The sequence below is a fragment of the Gavia stellata genome, chromosome 7 (genome assembly GCF_030936135.1).
Source record: "Gavia stellata isolate bGavSte3 chromosome 7, bGavSte3.hap2, whole genome shotgun sequence".
NCBI lineage: Eukaryota > Metazoa > Chordata > Aves > Gaviiformes > Gaviidae > Gavia > Gavia stellata.
In genome coordinates, this window is record NC_082600.1 from 46172964 (window position 1) to 46188081 (window position 15118).

The 15118-nt window shown below is 47.8% G+C and overlaps 1 protein-coding gene across 2 annotated transcripts in view; it reads right to left on the bottom strand.

The window, feature by feature from the left end:
• The window catches only part of TSPAN18 (tetraspanin 18), a 135536-nt gene that overhangs the window by 110817 nt on the left and 9601 nt on the right, over nt 1–15118 (bottom strand). The window contains exon 1 of one of the 2 annotated variants that reach the window (XM_059819417.1): nt 14664–14711. The exons of the other annotated variant lie outside the window; for it this stretch is intronic. The gene's annotated coding sequence lies outside the window, so the exon portion shown is untranslated. Of the gene's footprint in view, nt 1–14663; nt 14712–15118 lie in introns of those variants that run through there. 2 annotated transcript variants of the gene reach the window in all.

The window sequence follows — 15118 nt, forward strand, 5'->3', positions numbered from 1 at the left end:
AGTGCAACCCCTCTAGAGATCCTTCCTGGCTTCTGTACATCGCAGCTCGCAACACACTGTTTTCCTTGCAAAACGCTGAGCACACGCAGCTCCCACTAATTTCAGCTGCCACGGAAGGTACTCACCATCTCTGAAGAATGAACAGATTAACATCCTTGACCCTGATTCAACACAAGCTCAGGGACTGGAGCGCTCATCAAGATCAAGGCTGAATTTTTTAACACTATTACAATCTCCAGAACAAAGCTGTGATTTTGAACTGTGCGATTGGTGTTAATACTCAGCATCTCCACACCTGTGCCTGGGAAGTTGTTTTTTTTAAACAGCGTGTGCCTTTTTAACAACTCCAAAGCAAATCACTTTCTCAGGGAAGCACCCAGGAGTGCCTCAGGGTGGAGAAAGCAGCCATCTCACTTCGTGGCTTTGAGTAGGATTGCTGCAGTTAAAACAGGTAAATGCTTCAGGACCACATCGCTCCTAGGTACCACTAAATGGTAGGACTCAAGGAGTCACGAACTTGCTAAAGACTATTAGGCCTGATTAGATCCTCTCCACAAACACTTTTCTGGGGGTAACAGTCTGAAAAAGCCAATCCATTCAAAGGAAAATACTTGTTAGAAACCTGTGCACGCTTCTAAGAAAACTCAACGGGTCAGAAGTTGGCATTCAAGAGAAGGCAAGAGTAGCAGTGGGTGTGCTGCGGTAGGCTGTGGAAAAAGGAAGTTCAGATCCCAGGGCCACAACCTGTATCGTCTCCCACACTCTAACGCATATCCCAAACCACAGAATATTGACTGTTTTGGCTGAGGTAAGAATTCCGCTCCCCAATCCTTTCAAAACTTCAGAAGATCTTTGTTCTTCTATGACAAACAACCAACCAACCCACCTTTCCCCCCAAACAAACCAAACTAAGCTTCATCTACAGAGAAAAAGGTGTTCTATCCAAATTTAGTAAATGCACAATTAACACAGCCAAAAGAAGAGAAGGCCTTAACAACACACCACTGAGCTATATGGGACACCTGGATCCAAGAGAACAGCAAAGAAAGCCATTTATTTAGCTGGGAAAAGTCTTCCTATATAACAGAAAATATTCCCTCATTGTTTTTTAAACCTGAGGTTCCAGGAGCAACATTTGGATAGGTGCTATGAAGGAAGAAAGAGTGACTCTGGCTCTTCCTTAAAAGCAAGATTTCATATTTTCTAGTCTCTTACAAGTTTCCCATGACATCCTTGGCAAGTCATTGAGATTTCACTCACATCAGTAAAAGAGGAACTGGTAAACAGGATTCTCTGCCTCAAAATGGTGCTACAAAGATACAATCCATTCGCAACTGTGAGATATTCAGATAACGTGGACCACACAGAAACTCAATAAACAAGTGGTAGATAATCACTGTGACACAAAATGGAGAGAGTACATCTGCCAGAAAAATTCTGAGCAACAGACTCATTCTGGTGGGCTAGTACATGGATAGTTCAGATGCCTGCCCAATCTGCTCACTCGGGCACGCTGCACCGTTTCGTTATCCACCAGTCAATCTCTGATTTATGTCTAGGAGTATACACACAATAACAAACGCTACCAGCAATGCGAATCCTCTTTCGAAGGCATTTACAGTTATTGGAAGGGTGAGAAAATTACCTTATCATCAGTTTCAACAACTGCATCGGTTTTACCACCTCCTTGCTAAGCCATAGTGAATTCATCACAAGGAAAAAAGCTCAGGGACAGTAGAACAGGAAGGGCGAACGAAGCGACAGCTCTTGTCCACGCAGAGTTACCTACAAAGCTGCAAGATAGACAGACTCAGGCGCTCTTACATTTAATCATATTCCATTTAAAAATCAATGTTTGGGCCCACTCCATACTGTTGCACTTCATTAAGAATCAAAGATTACAGCTGAAGATTGGAGCTTCAGGTTAAAAGACGGTCTACAGCTGTCAGGGAAACAGATCCACTATATGGCTTCTTTCGGGCTCCTTCAGCTTTAAATGACCGGTCCTAGACTGCAGCACTGAAGCCCACAGGAATACAGCTCCAGCCACAGAAGGGATTTTGCAAGTCCATCTCATGGAACAGCTGGGGCATGCAGCCCTGATCTGGGGTCTGGCAAACCCCCCACAACACCATCCTAGTGTCTGTCCTTATTTCAACAGGATGAATTTGCAGTGCAGCTCAACCATACATCGAAGTTCTTAAATTACCGGAACTATTTTCACACTAACGTGATTTTTTTTTTTTTTCCTTCTGTTTTTTTTAGTTCTCCATCCCTGATTCAGGAGAAGAGAAGAGTGAAGTCTTCGATCAATAGCTTGCTTTTCTTGATAATTTAAATATACTTAACAAATGTGCAGAATACGGACATGAAACGGATGCAAAGAAGTCTCGTCATTCACTGATTAGAAGATGCAAACTGACTTTTTTGGGCAAACAGTCTAGTCCTTAAAAAGGTCTCGTATAATTCCCAAATGCCAGCTATCACTAACAGCACAGTCTACGCATCTGAAGAAAAGCAGCAGCTTACCTCCATCCTCCCGGGGATCTAAGGAACCTTAGCAATCACCCGCTTAAAAGTTCCTTTAATGACTGTAACCAGAAGAAGCAAGAGGCAGAAATCTGCTGATATTTCAATCCAAGATAGAATCACAGAATCACTAAGGTTGGAAAAGACCTGTAAGATCATCAAGTCCAACCATCAACTAACACCCCCATGCCCATTAAACCATGTCCCACAATGCCACGTGCACACATTCCTTGAATATCTCCAGGGAGGGTGACTCCACCACCTCCCTGGGCAGTTTATTCCAGTGTCTCACCACCCTCTCAGTAAAGAAATTTTTCTTAATATCCAGTCTAAATCTCCCCTGGCGCAGACTCAGACTTGATTAAGAGAAGTATTTTCTTTTCTTAATATTTTTTCACAGAAAATTAATCTAAGAGATGACTGTTGTCTAATATTTGACAAGAAGTATTGCCTATTATCACCTAGAGAACCCCACCACAAAAGCAAGGCTTCAGGTGTTTTCATTTGTTCTTTCAAACGCTCTGTACCCGGGGTCTGCATCTCTGCCCGGGGGCACACACTGGAGCTCATCTCACATCCAGGAGTGCTTTGACATGATACGAGTTCCAGAGCTGACTGTGTGTCGTGGATTCCTCTGCGCTGCAACCCAACAGAGCTGGATGGAGATCCTCGTTCTGGTTTCCACTAGCTCAGGCTTTCTGCTGCCCCATGCTTCGGTGTGCTATAAACACTCCTTATGCCTCCCACGTTAAATTGAAGGAGAAGGAGGGGCAAAACCAAACAGGCAAGCCCAGACTCCTCGTCTACCACAAGATGAGCAAAAGTCTTCTGAAAACAGGTTAGCAGAGACCATCTGAGGATGCACTTGGCTTCCTGGAAACAGGAAACTCCCATTACTTAAACCTCAAATGCACAGCAAGGGCCCAGAACGTTTTGCCTTTAAGAGGAGCGTTTTGTCTTTGCCTATGCAATGATGAAGCTTCAACCCCCCCAGCCTTTCCCCCCGCCTTTTTCAAAAGGAGGAAGAACGAAATACAAAGTAAAGGCGTGCACCTCAGTTTTGCAATCCCACCTTTTAAAACAGAGGAAGCCCCTGAAAGCTCCCCTCGGCAGCCAAGCAGCACACAGCGCATCAGGATTTGGGTGGCTGAGCCGCCCTGGAATAACCAGGTCCGGGGTCTTCAATGATGCAGAGAGCAACCACAGAACAACTGCCCCGACTAAGCACACCCCTAGCTTACCCGAGATCCCCTCCTGGCCGCCTTCTTGTTATCTCCTCCCTCTGCAAGGAGAATTCCGAAAGGATGAAGAGAGGACCGCTTTCCTCTCCTCTCCGTAAAGCGGAGGGAGAGAAGAAATCAGAAGGAAGAGGCCCACCACTGAAACCATGTGTTACCCCTGCCTTTGCTGAGCTCACGGCAATCAAACCAGCAGGAGAGTGTTTCATCCTGTTCCAAGAAGCTCCTCTCTTGCCCTAAGCATTATTTTTCATACCCTGCCCAACAATAATGGCCCAGGCACAAACATATCAGCAGTGTTCAGCTATGTTTTCCTTGGCTGCTTAAGGTGCTTTTCTAGTAATACTCCTCAGAGAAAGCAGGGGTTTAGGAACTATATAGCCTCGTATAGCCTTGACCCTGCCAAAATACACCAGCAGCGCTTCAGGGTCAGTCGCTCTCCTCCCGTGACTGACGTGCTGATCATTTTGCCGAGGTCTCCCAAGATTCTTCGCTCCGCTCTGTGAAGAGTGGAGCCACAAACCTGCAGAACCAGCGAGGAAAGACAGCAAGGCCACCGAGGGAGACAGAAGGACACCTGGATTTCACAAGGACACGCTTACTTTCTCATCTCACCACATTTTTTGAGACTTAAAATATTTTTTCGTTTCACATAGGGATGAAGGTTTGGAATCCACCTTGCAATCCTTCATGCAAAACCTCACGTGCTCTAGAAGAGCAGTCCTGCAGTTAGGACATGCGTTTCTGGCATGTAGGAAACCTGCTTTCAGGACCCTGTTTTGGATTTGTGACAGCATAGGTGAAAAACCCAAGCCACTTGGCTCCTAACCGGCATCTCTGGTTTGACTAAGAAATTCTATCCCAAACGCAAGAAATTCACTCAAGGAGAACTGAGTGGAGACCAACCCTTTCCCACAAAGCAGTCCTGGTTTCAATAAATCAGCATTTTCTGCAGGCAAATTGTCTCCTTGAAAAACTCCCAGCCAGTCCCAGCCTCAAGTAGTAACTAAGTGTGGTTTCTGCTGAAGACATAAGCCTGGAAGCAACCCACCCAAGAGAGGTTCTGCTAGGAACAGCTCACCTCCCCTCAGCAGGGGCAAGCCACCGCCGGGTAGAACAAACAAATAAGGTTTCCTGAAGTTTGCCCCAACACCTCAGGATTCTCTTTTCTTCCCCTAAACCAGTAGCTTGTATTGTTGAACAGAGGAAAGGAGGTGTGGTGGGAAAACCTCACACACTCCGTCCTGTTTACTTTATTCATTCCTTAGTCTGTGGGATTTGAGACAGTAAAAATGTTGCTGATGTCCAAGAGAGTGCGTGCACATACGTGTGTGGTAAAAGCTTTGGAGCCTGGCTTGTACATTACGTGGACAACTTTACACACTGGGGCAGACAGCATCTTTTTCTCCTGTAGCTCTAAGGAGAGGTAAACCTGCCTACGGGGGGAATTACAAGCAAACATACAGTAATATCACAGATGTAACTCAGTTTGTCTTGCTGCTTCGACGCACTTCCTATAAAGTGGCTTGAAAGCATCTCCAAAAGTACAGCCTTCTTAAACTATGTTCTCCAGAAAGAACGCTTTCCCCCTTCTACACACAGGATTTTACGTGCAATACAGGATTATCCTATATAGGTCACCGACACTCCGTGGAAACTTATGTAAGAAGGGCTATTTAGCTAAAATAGCTCTATTCCCACACTAAATTTTTTGGCTTCTCTTCCTTTATTGCTAAGAATATTTCAATTGAAACAACATCTTTGTGCCTTTGAGGATCTCTGCTCCCGCTGCCACTTCCCCACCTGGAGCTATAATCCTACACTTGTCACAAACCCAGCCACTGCTGCAGGAGTTATTACAGCTACGATCTGCAGATTATAGCAACTTTTAATAGGGGATAAGCAGCAGGAAAAGGTGAGCTTAAGCAGCAAAGAACCTGCTGGTTCAAAGAGCCCCATTATTAATATTTATTATTTTTAAGCGTTCACTGAGTGCTGTAGAAGATGAAAGAATGAACTGAAAGCGAGAACCAAGGAACCAAGTTTATAGAAGACGAGACAACGGGAGAGCATGAAGAATGAGTATAGTGTCTGGGGAGAAGGGGAGCCAAAGAAGAAGTAGTAACGGCAAGGGGAAAAAGCCACAACTTTCATCAACAAGATGTTCCTAATAGTAAGAAGTAGGAATAAAATTAAAGAAATCCTCAGCGTCTAATCAGAACTGTTCCCCATAGGGGATCTTCGGAGCATTATTACAAGGCATTGGCATATCTTTAAAGAATGGAGCTTTGATCATAAAAAGCAAGTGTGTGGAGGGGGGGGACTGGAAAACCAACAAAAGGCAACACAACTGCATCACCCTGTGGTACGAGGGCAAAATCCAGCCCTGGACAGATGCTTTACAAAGCTCCAAGTAAATCCATTTAGACCTTGTGTAAAATGTTAGAATGAGGCATAATTCTCACTCAGGCCCTCCATCACAGGCAAATTCCTCTTCTTTCCCACAAACCCTTTGCCCCTGTTGCCCCAGAGGGACCCCCAGTTAGTACGTCTCTTTCTTAACGAAGATGCAAGCTTGTGGCTTACACCATTTTAAACCTTCACGCTTTCAAACAACAACCCGTGACGCTTCACAGTTCCAACGCTCTTTCCCGAGATTAGCTAACAAGAACGTTCATCGTACCCACATGCTGAGGGTACTGTCTTCATTTTCACAGCTGGCGAAACAGATGCTCAGAAACGCAACGCAACTTTCCCAGAGCCAAAAAAAAGGTTCTACAGCGGGCCGATGTTAGCGATGCTGGCGTTCGCACCTCTCCCTTCAGAGCAGTAAAATCAGTGATAAGACTTGGGAGTGAGAGTTCAACCCCCCTCCCAACGCCCTCTGCTCCCCAAGGCTAGTGCAGAGCTTCAAAGCTGTTCCCAAAGAGCATCACGTTACAGAAATACTACAAGAAATCCACTACCAACTGAAACTTGGAACTATCTGCAGCGGCACTATCAAAGAAAATTGATGTTTTTAAACTAAACTCTGATTCTTCTCCTGCCAAGCCCTCCCCACTGCAGGATCGAAATATGAACACACAAAATGCAGAGCATGAAACCTTCCGCTCCTTTCAGCACAGTGCGGAGAGAAAAAAAAAAAAGACACAAAACAAAATAAAAAAAAAAAAACCCTCTTAATCCAGCCAGTCTCTGAGAAGCCCTACTCTTTCTTTAATCTCATCAGACCATTGTTCCTGACTGATGTTTCCCTTAACATTTAAAAGAAAAGAATCAGTTTTTAATTGGCAAAGCGTCACTGTAAGCCGCAATCGTTATCAGTTTGGAAGGTCTTTTTTAAGACTTGGAACCAGAGTCATTCATCACATCAGCAAGGTATTACATTGTCAATTCTCAGGCTGCCAAAGCAAAACGTAGGTCAAAGAGATCTATTGGTGCTTCCAGCATTGTGCCTCGAGCATTTCCAGAACTAGCTCTCAGCTTTTCCTGTATCTTATTCTGAAAAACAGCTTGGTGCAACTGTGGAAGATCCCTGTTATGTGTCCGTGCTTCAGCCATATTCCCATCAGAAGCAAAAGCTTTGTTGATCAACACAAAATAATCGCCTCATTTTGAGCAGCTCCAAGAATCCCCTCTGACATTAACAAGAACAAAGGGCAGCCAGCAGTTCGAAAATACATCAGATCCAAAGTTCACCCCTCTTACGAACATTTTGAGACATTCAATCCTTTATTCTCAATTATTTCTCATACACATCCATCGTGGACCCACCACATTATTATCACAATTAAGCCCCACCAATTATTATCAGCAAGACTGTCATCAAAAAGCATTCTGTTTTCAAATGATTACAGCAATAAGTACATCGACAACAGTGCCAGTGACTCCCATTCCAAAATCCACTGAATTTCCATACCACTATCTCATTTACCCTGGCAGCAGGTTTGGAGAAGTTCATCTAAAAGGTACCCACAGGTCCCAGAGACTTCCATGAGAAACCAGCCCAGTATAGGCATAAGCTCTCTCTGTACGAACAGATCTGGTTCTCTTCTCTCCCCAAGAAAAATCAGATGTGCCATCAAGCGAGCCAAGAACAAACCCTGTCGTTGGTTTCCCAGCATAGCGTGTTCCAGTTCAGTGCCCTGCGAGGTCCATGTCTCAAGAATAGGCGACGTGCCAGGCAGTTCATTTAGTCCATTTTCCCCTGAAGGTGTAGACACCATCATTAAGTGCTATCTTTATTACTCTAGAACTCCCTCCTCATAGACTGTCATACACTGAGCTTTTCATAAGGAGTAAATATAGTAACTGTTTCCATAATAACGTTAAAAATACCCCAACAGATTAAATTCAACAGATGAAACGGGGCCATGAATACGTACGTCTAGCAACATGACCAAAATCACCCTTCTTCAAACTGGGCATCGGGCCATGAAAAAAGCTGCTAGCATTACAATTTCAGTGCCGAGCCTTACGAGCAGCACAGAGCTGCAGAAACGGCCGGTACCGTAATCACGCACAATATATACAACCCGAGCTGCAGCCAAGGCCCCCAAGCTCCCGAGCCCCTGCCAGGCTGCGCCACTGACCCACAGTCCACAAGTCACCATATGGTCCCATACCCCATTTCGCTCATCTGTCTTGTCAGCTTTCCAGACATCTGGGATGGCATAAGATGTATTTAAAGCTGTTTATGACTCAAGTGAGAAGTTTGAAAGAATATAAGAGCTATTATTATCTCTGCTCTACTACATGACTTCTCACATTAGCAGCTTGGTTCAGTTCCACTTCCCCAGGATCAACAACCAGTGTCAGATTTTGCCCTGACACTAACATCGCAGAGATCAGGGGTAAAGAGGGTGCTTGTTCCACTGCTTTCTGAAAACTAACTAGGGCAAACTCCAGCTCGCACTAGGCACCACACAGACACCCCAAGAAAGTCCCTCTCTAACATGGCTATGCTCCAGCTGAACGAGAGAGACAGAAGGGCAGGGACAGCGAAGAACTAACCAAAGACAATCAACAGCTAAGCTGAGCAAACTCAGACCTAAGCCCTAATTCACAAAATCATGCAGCCCCTTTCATAATCACAGAACCAAGTATTGTCAAGCACATGGACGAGATTCAGTTGCAGCAATGGTTATGTCATCAAAAGCATCCTCTGTTTCTTCCTGAAGTGATACACTGGTCTAAAAAAAATCTGAACTTCATTTGGGTTTAAGAATTGACTCTTCTACAGTGACCTTTCACATCTGCTCTCAAGTAGCTGGAAACTTCCATTTTAGAACAGGTTTATTTAGTAAATCGATAGCAAAGGGAACACCCTGATGGCCCAAAAAAGCCCCAGAGGACAAGAACCCCAAAGACTTACCATTCGTTGGAATCCTCCTTGGAGGGACTACACAGGCATGAGGGATCCTGTGCAGAAACAAGACCTGTACTAAAAACCTGTGATAGTCAAAAACCCACTTCCATCATATCTGAGGACAAGAAGATACTGGTTTGGGTTTTCTTTTCACTGAATTTGGTGAGGGCAAAATGCCACCACAGGAATACTGTCAATTGTCACGTAACATCCACTGCATATTGTAAGTCTAGTCTCAGCCCACCAAATACGAAGCATCCACGTTAGGCATGCGGTCATCTGAGGCTTCCCGTATCAAGGCACCTGCAGAGGCAATTCAGATCCAAAAATCAGGCATCTCCAACTCACCAGGATACTGAGCCTCTCTGCCTCCAGCTCTGAGGGAGACCCATGAGAACAGCACCTCCAGCACAGCTCCGCTGCCCTGGAAGAGCACATGCTGCTGCTTCTAAACTTTGGGAAAATGGAACTCTTTCAAGCCCATTCCTAGAGAACAGAAGGTGGCAGAGGTGCAGAAGCAAATTCCATTGGGGTCAATTTGTAAGAGTAAAACATCTTTATCGTTTGTTTCTTTAAATCTTATCTGTGCGAAAAATAAATAAAAACATGCTGACAAACTGGTTCAGCAGCTGGTGGTGTTAACAAAAATAAGATCAATGCACTGCCTTCCTACTGCCACTTCTTTCCGTCTCAGACAATTTATACTAAATTAGCCCATGATCTTTACCAATGCAGAAACAATAAACAGCAAAGCAGCTGCTAAATGCTCCAAGGCAAGAGGTTGGAGGGGGAAAAAAAAACAAAGAAGTCCCATCAACTCTTTGGTGGGCAGTGAATTCACACGAATCCTCCGGAACTAAGGGACAGGGTAACTCATTCACCATTTTGGAAACTCAAGGCTGCAAAGAGCAGTGAAAAGAAAATAAGAAATGTTGGTGTAGGGGAAGGAACAGACAGGAGAGGAATGCTGAACTGTGCGGTCACAAGCAACGGTAGGACCAAATGCAACACTGCTGTCATATCAGTTACAAATGAGATAGCAGCGACAATCAGAAAGCAAAGCTCTAGACATCTGGAAAATATCCTCGTATGAAATACAATTAAAGTCCAGCAATCTCCCCAGTGCTGAGAAGTGGTGGGAAGGGAGGGAACGGACAACACAAAATATTTAAGGAAGTTTCAGAAGGAATAAGCATCGTGAGAAAGAATGGAGTTGTCTTGACCCATTTTTCCGTACAACCTTTTTCTTCCTTCATTTGCTACTCTGAATTAAGATTAGCAATCACTTCCAAGAAAAAAAAAAAAATGAAAAAAGAGAATGCCTAAGAAACAGCTTGAAAGGGAACGAGCACTTTCAGATCCCAAACAGCTCATTCCTATGCATCTTGGGGGAGAAACACACAGGCTTTGCCCTCTCACGCAAATACATTACTTGGGTTTGAGTCACTATTTTAAAATGACAACTGAAGACCACCACTTCCCAAAGCAAGCTACTTTCCAACCCTCACTGTACTACTTGCGGTTTTTTCTCAGAAACCAACAAGAAAAACGGATCCAAAATCTTTCCCTCACATTTTTTTGATAAGTCAGTTTAAGTTAAAAAAAAAAAAACAACCAAACAACAACAACAAAAAAATCATACTAACATTAGTCAAAAACTCTTGAAAAAGCAAAAGTAAGGTTTATCTTGCAACAGTACCCCCAAACAAGGACGGCTCCAGCAGCCTCACAGGATTAGCAAGGAGCATAGATATTCATCTGGTTTAATTATAGCTCCCAAACAGCCCTTGGACCTACCACCACCTCATGCAATGACTCATCTTCAAGATGTCAGGAACCATGCGCTACCTCGCAAAACTCTCCAAATACAACTTGGACCACCATCTGCTTGTTTGTATACCTTAAGCCTTAATTTTGTAGCATCTGAACGTCTCTTTTCCAGTCCTTCCTCATCTAAGACCCACGGCCCCATAAATCCAGTAGCTCCTGCTCCCAGAGCAGTTGTGTCTGTTTTCCTGCAGCCTGGTGAGAACAGACAGGACTCAAGATAATTAAATAAAAACACAGGAACTGCATTATTTATTTTAAAGGAAAACGTGTCTTCTAGGAAGAAAGTCCTTTATTTGGGCAAATCTGTAAGCTGTTTATCAGCTTAAACTCATTATCTGCCCATATGGTCTTAGCACTGTGGTTTAAAAAAAAAAAAAAAAAACGGGCATTCACTAGCTGATGAAATGTCATCTGCCCTTATGCCAGAAACTAGTATTTTTGCATTGACGTCAAATTAGGATCCTTGCCACAAGTGAAGGGCTACCATAAGGATAGTCATAATATTTTAATTATGAAGGGATCTTACAGAACGCAGCAAGGAAGGCAGGGGCAAAGCAAGAAAACCCATTCACAAATACGAAGTCACTTAATTCACTTTTTGCCTCCTTCGCTCGAATTCTTTTTGTTTGGGGAGGTGGGGTGGGAAGAGAGCAACCCAACTTGGGGAAAAAAAAAAAAGGCAAGAGAATGAGAAGCTAGAGCCAATAAACACACATCAAAGCATGAGATGGCTCTGCTTCAACTGCCTACAGTATTCAACCTGGGATAGATTAAGGCAAGATAAAAGGTGCTAGGAGGGAAAATACTACCCCTACAGCAGTGCAGACCCTCTCTCTCCCTTGCTCAGCCCTAACGCTGAGAGAACGCCAAGATCCCAGCCAGCTCCGCCGCACTGAAAGCGGCAAGCGCGCACGATAGACCTCGTTTTACAGAACCCCAAATTTGTCCACCGTCATCTGCCGTCTGGGACTGGCTCCGCACAGCGAGGTGGTTTGAAGCCCTTCCCGCTCCCCCGTCGAGCCGCTGCAGCCGAGCGGGAGCTGGGTTTATTGATTCTGTGAGTCACAATTAGCCACGGGACGCAGGACCAAAGGTTTAGCACAGGACATTAAACCTGACTGTCTGAGCTGTCACCTTGGTTATTCCAAGAAGAGAGAAACAAATTGAAGTCACAGTAACAGATGTTACCCATGTTTTATGAGCTGCAATATTATTCCCGGTAACAGATACAGTTTCTGCCTTTTAAAACAGACCTGCAATGCTGTGTGTATGGAATTATTTGAATTAAACAACACACAGGCAACTTGGCAAAGGACCTAAGGATAGCTCAGCATTTTCATATGCGCACAATGATTCCCGTTTCCCTTTCGCCCAGCCCCACCCTGAGAAGTATAATACATGTTAAAGCAGCCAAAAATGAGATCAGGCCAGGATAGAGTCATTCGTTGCCATCAGCTGGGGCGAGGATGCAAACACTCAGACCCCACTTCTCTTTTGTGAAAAATACACTCAGCCTCTTCTCTCTTTCCACTGTGGGGAAATTAAGTTGCTGGGATAGAAGTTTCAAGCGAGCCTGGAAACGGAAGACTGGTGTTCTTCCCAGAATGTCTTATCCTTACACCCCAGGGGGAATAAAGGGATTTCCCCATAATTTACAAAGGAAATCTGAAATCCTTACCCTGTGAGCGAAAGCCACCCCCGAGTTCATGTTGCTCCTCCGGACTTACGAGGCAAGCGGAGGGGCGGCCGGCGCTGCGAAGGCTGCGCTGGAAGAGCCGCACGGCAAGAAAGCCCTCTCGTGGAATCCACCAGCATCACCCACCCGAGCCCTCTTCCCACGGAGCTGGTCCCCCGTGGGCTGCCCAGGGCACCGGGCCCCAGCACAGCGCATCCCCCCGGCTCCCACCGCGTCCCCGTCACCCGCCGGATTGCCAACGGACGGCTCACCTCGGCCTGTCCCTTTCCCAAGGAGGAACAACCACCCGTTCACCTGCATCTCGCACGGGTTTAAACACACAGCGACTTGGGCAGCGAGGCGATCTGTGGGAAAGGTCTGCTTTGCAGAAAGGGTGCGACAATCCTTAGAAACTGTATCTTGATTTTGCCGGCAGTCCGGAATATGTCAGAAAAGTTAAAGCTCTTCCTTTCCTCTTCTCACCCTCCCTACGCCTAAATTCATGGCAATTGTATTGCACGGTATTTTAGCTTACGCCAACAAAAGCTGTACCTCGGCCACAACAAATACAGCAACATTAACTGCTTTCCAGGGAGGGTCAAACATTGGAATCATTTTTACATACTCTACAAACACTTCGGGGAAAGCAGATGATAAAGAAGCGCATCTGTGCACGACGCTGCACAGTCAAATTTGAAAGATTGCCCCCAAATTATGAAGAAGACAAAGAACGCGCCTATTTCTCCCAATGACATCGCTGTCGTTCGCTCTCAGTTTTGTACCCCTGTGCGACGGAACAACTGCCGCTCCTTACAAAAGCGCTGAATACCAAGGTAATCCTTTTACCGGTAGAATCCATCAAACACTGGGATACATCCTGTTGCATTAAGGCGACTCTTTAATAACTCCACACACTTTCTACCCACTAGTAAAAACCCAGGGCAAGCCCGCGCTCACAATTTGCCTGCACCCAGCCAGGCACACAGCCATCTCCAGCACACTTCTGCCCAAGTAGCTTTGGTAGCCACTGGCTATTCAGTGAAATATGTGCCTAGAGTCTATTAATTGCGTTCAGATTTTCTCTTATTGTAGGAATGCAGGCAGGAATCAGGCTGAGCTTACTAATTGCTGAGAGAAGTGCTAGAGAAAAGAAGAAATTACAATTACCGAACAGACTTCACAGGAAACCACCCCAGTACAGCGCATCGGAAAACGCCGCCGACTCGCTCGCTCCAACATTTTAATGCAAAAGTTGCCATAAAACTTCAAGCGCCCAGCTGTACAGCTTGTAAAAGCCCCACATTTCAGTGGGGGGGTACCCCACTAACACCTCGGTGCGGCTGTAAACCTCTGACAGACCCCGGGGACCGAGCCGGGCCGGCGGGAGGGCACTTCGCCCCTCAGCAAAGAGTGGGAGAGGAGATTCCCACCGGACTGGGCTGAAGTCGGAAACGTGGGTAACTCTCCCCCCCTTCCTCAGGCAAACTCCAGGGGCGGCGGCACACCCCAAAACGCTCCGAGAGGGCGGCAGAGCGCCCCAGGCGCGGCCTCCCGCCGGGGGGGGGCTCGGGGCGGGGGGCGATGGAACACGGGAATATGGAGGGGCAGACTCGGGGACTCCCGAGGCGCTCCCGGGGACCGACCACGAGAGGCTCCCCCGGGGCCCGAGCCCGGAGCGGTGTTCCCAGAGCTGGGAAGCCGGGAGCACACACCGCCCCCCCCGCCCCCCGCGTTGCTGTCAGGCGGACTGGCATCTCGGCCCCGAGAAACTTGCAGCCCGGCGAGCCGCCGCGCTGCCGCACCCCCCCCCCCCTCCCCGGGGAAAGGACGCGGCGGCGGGGGGAGGCGAGCCCCCTCCGGCGGGTGCCCCCAGCGCCAGCCCGGCGCGGCGGAGGGCAGCGGCCGTGCGGTGCGGTGCCAAGCCGGCAGCGCTGGCAGGGGGGCCGGGACCCTCGGCGGGGCCGGCCGGGGAAAGGCTGCCGCGCACGGCCGGGGCGCCGAGAAGCGACCCGCGGCTCTTTACCTGCCGGCGGCTGCAGCGGGCTCCCGCGGCGGCTCCCCGGGCACCGAGCGAGCTGGGAGCGGGCGGGCGGCTCCCGGCGGCGCTGGGCTCCCACTGCCGTGCGCGCCCCGTGCCCGGCAGCCGCGGAGCGCCGGAGCCGCCCGCGCAGCCGGCTCCACCTCCCGGCCGTGCCCCCTCCCCCGCCCCCGCCCGGCCCGGCCCGGCCCGGCCCGGCCCCGCCCGCCTCGGCCCGGCCCCGGCGGCTGGGCGCGCCGCCGCCCCCCCCCCCCCCCCCCGCCCCGCCGGAAAACTTCCCGCGTGCCGGGGTGGCCGAGGGCAGCCTGGGGGCTCGTCCCTCGCATAACGTGCCCCGAGCCGGGGGTGCGAGAGCGGCAGCCCGGGGAGGGTGGCCCCGGGGACAGGCAGCCTGGGAGCCTCCCGCGGCGGGGGGTGAGCCCTGAGCCCCCCGAGCTCGC